This window comes from Papio anubis, chromosome 3, assembly GCF_008728515.1.
Source record: "Papio anubis isolate 15944 chromosome 3, Panubis1.0, whole genome shotgun sequence".
Taxonomy (NCBI): Eukaryota; Metazoa; Chordata; class Mammalia; order Primates; family Cercopithecidae; genus Papio; species Papio anubis.
In genome coordinates this window covers 116577420-116581169 of record NC_044978.1, presented here as the reverse complement: position 1 = coordinate 116581169, position 3750 = coordinate 116577420, and the positions used below count along the sequence as shown (strand labels likewise).

The window sequence follows — 3750 nt, the reverse complement described above, 5'->3', positions numbered from 1 at the left end:
GCAAATAGCAAAATCCCCTGAAATACCACATCCAAGGAAAATTACTGTCAACAGCTTGGTGAGCATATATCTGGACCACTTGATTATACATATGGGTATGCAGGTGTATTTAATTTTCCATAAATAAAAGTATATGACTGCATTGAAAAATCATTTTTAATTAAATTTTTTTTTAGATATAATTGTAGATACATATGTAATTGGGAAAAATACTACAGAGAGACTGGATATACACCTTCCCTTGTTTGTCTCAATGGCAAAATCTTGTAAAATCACAACTATGACACTGACATTGATAGTCAAGCTATAGAACATTTCCATCTCCACAAACATCCCTCATGCTGCTCTTTTACGGACCCGCTTCCCTCCCACCTCACTCCCCTCCTGATAACTCTAATATGTTTGCCATTTCTATACTTTTGTCATTTCAAGAGTGTTATATGAATGAAAAGATAGTGTAACTTTTGGGGTTGACTTTTTCACTGGGAATAATTCTCTAGAGATTATCCAGCTTGTTCTTACATGTATCAACTGCTCATTCATTTTTATTGTTCATTAATATTCAGTGACATGGATATACCACAGTTTCTACAATGAGTCACTGGGTTGTTTCCAGTTTTTGGCTAATGCTAACAATTTTGCCGCAAACCTTTGTATATAGGTGTTTTTATAAGCATAATTTTTAATTTCTCTGGGGTAAATACCAAGGAGTGCAGTCGTTAGGTCTTGTGGTAATTGCATGTTTAGTTTTTTTTAAAAAAAACTGTCAAATCGTTTTCCAGAATGACTGTACTATTTTACATTATGTCTCTCTTCCAATTTCCATGCCGTTTATTTATTTTTCCTGTTTTAGTGCACTGACTAGAACTGCCAGCACTATATTGAATAGGAGTGCTGAGAGCAGAAATCCTTATCTTGTTCTTGGTCTAGAGGTAAATAATTCAGTTTTTCACCGTTAAGTATCATGTTAGATACAGAGTTTTGTAGATTTAAAAAAATCAAGTTTAGGAAATTACCCTGTAGACCTGTTTTTACAAGAGTTAAAAATTATAAATTGGTGTTAAACTTTGTTAAATTCATCTTCTGAATTAATTGATGTGATTTTCTTCTTCAGTCTGCTAATATGGTGGATTATATTGATTGATTCTCAACCACTTAACCAACCTTGCATTTCTGAAATAAACTTCATTTGAATATGTTATTTAATCATTTTACATATTGCTTACTTATATTTGCTAACATTTTGATAAGGATTTTTGCATCTATACTGATGAGAAATATTGGTCTGTAGTTTTCTTTCTTTTTGTTTTTAAAAACCGTCTTTTTCTTATTTTGGTATCAAGGCAATACTAGTTTCATAAAATGAATTGGAAAGTGGTTCCTCCTTTTCTGTTGCTGGGAGAGGGTTTAGTTTTGCTTTTCCCCAATTCGTGTTAATTCTTTAAATGCTATTATAAATGTTATTTATTTATTTTTTAAAAAGACATATTTATTAAGCATCATTATCAGACTATCACATTTAGCAATCAATGGCATGGGTGCAAAAACATATATATGTACATTAAAACCCCCTGTTGGAATGCTTTATACTTTCCACAGAACAGAAACTAAAATGATCTGTTGTACCATTAGTCATAAATGCAATCTTCAAGTTTTCCCCAGACTCATGAGTATTGTCTAAAACATGTCTTCTTTGTAGCAGCTAGGCTCTGCCACCACTGTGCTTGGTTGAGTTCACAAATCTGCTGTGACCTGTAGCTTCCCCGTCACTTCTCTGGATCTCCTCTCCTGCTAAGTTTTCTTTCCTGGCAGGAATTGAAATGTGCCACTGCTATAGCTACTGCTGCTACTGGAACTACCATAGCCACCTTGGTTTCATGGTTTGGCAAAGTATTGGCCTCCACCACGTTAGGGGCCAGAGCTTCTGCCTCCAAAGTTTCCTCCCTTCATGGGTCCAAAATTTGAAGACTCATTGTTGTAACTGCCAAAATCATTGTTGCTTCCACCACCTCCAAAATTGCTTCCATTATTACCAAATCAATTATAGCCATCCCCACTGCTACCATATCCATGACCACCATGGCTGCCACCAAAGCCACCATGACCACTAAAGTTTCCTCCACAACCAAAGTTGTCATTCCCATCGAAACCACCCCACAACCACCACCAAAGTTTCCAGATCCACTTCGACTTCTGGCTGGAGGAAGCACTAGCCATCTCTTGCTTTGACAGGGCTTTCCTAGTTTCACAGTTGTGGCCATTTACAGTGTGTTATTTCCGAATGACAATCTTATCCATGGAGTCATGGTTGTCAAAGGTTACAAAGGCAAAGCCCCTTTACTTGCCACTGTCTCGGTCAGTCATGATTTCAATCACTTCAATTTTCCCATACTATTCAAAATAATCCCATAGGTGATGTTCTTTAGTGTCTTCTTTAATGCCATCAACAAATTTCTTTTTCACAGTTAAGTGGGCACCTGGTCTTTGAGAATCTTCTCTTGAGACAGCTCTCTTTGGTTTTACAATTCTTCCATCCACTTTATGTAGCCTTGCATCCGTGGCTGCATCCACCTCCTCCACGTGACAAACCCAAAACCCCTGGAGCACTTGGTGTTTTGGTCTCTCATTACCACACAGTCCATGAGCATTCCCCATTGTTCTGAATGCCTCCTCAGACTCTCATCGGTTGTTTGAAAGCTGTCTGCACCTGTTCAGGCTCTTTGGGAGATGCTGACTTAGACATGATGGCAGTGGGAAGAGAGACTTTAGTGACTCTCCCTTGGCAGCATCCACAGGCAGAAAGGAGCAAAGTAATGAATGTATTTCCATGGTTTATTTAGACATATGTTAGTTTTCAAGTATTTGAAGGTTTTACTACTTTCTTTCTTTTATTGATTTGTAGTTTGTTTCCCTTGTGGTCAGAAAATACATTACGTATTATTTTAATTCTTTTAAATTGTTGGGGGTTTGTTTTATCTCTCAGGTTATAGTTTGTTTTGGTATATGCTCCATGCATGGGCTTTTGTAAGTAATATATATTCTGATTTTTTAATGCCAATTATATTTTGATGGTTTTATGGTGTTGTTGAGTTCTTCTATATCCTTGTTGATTTTCTCTATAGTTCTGTTTGTTTGTTTGTTTTTGAGACAGGGTCTTGCTCTGTCACCGAGGCTGAAATATGGTGTCATGACCATGGCTCCCTGCAGCCTCAACCCCCCTTCAGCAATCCTCCCACCACAGCCTCCTGAGTAGCTGGGATTACAGGCCTGAGCCTACACCCAGCTAATTTTTGTATTTTTTGTACAGATGGTGTTTCGCCTTGTTGTTCAGACTGGTCTCAAATTCCTGAGTTCAAGTGATCCTCCCGCCTCGGCTTCCCAAACTGCTGGAATTACAGGCAGAGCCACCACGCCTGGCCTTTTTGTATAGTTGTTCTACCAATTGTTGATAGTAGAATGTTGAGATTTCCAACTGTAATTGTGGATTTATCTATGCTTCCTTTTTCTATCAGCTTTTGCTTCACATACTTTTCAACTGTGCTATTTGGTACATTGACACTTAAGATTGTTATGTCATCTTGGTGGATTTACCCTTTTATTATTATATAATGCCCCTTTCTGACTCTGGGAATCTTTTTTCTCTGAAGTCTACTTTATTTAGTACTGATGTAGCCATTCTTGCTTTACTTTGATTGATGTTTGCATAAAATATCTTTTTCTATCGTTTTATTTTAAATCTGCCTATATCAC

The 3750-nt window shown here is 37.2% G+C and overlaps 1 pseudogene; it reads right to left on the bottom strand.

The window, feature by feature from the left end:
- Positions 1-1328: 1328 nt before the first annotated feature.
- LOC101002451 lies at positions 1329-3152 on the bottom strand (annotated as a pseudogene).
- Between the last annotated feature and the right edge of the window lie 598 nt (positions 3153-3750).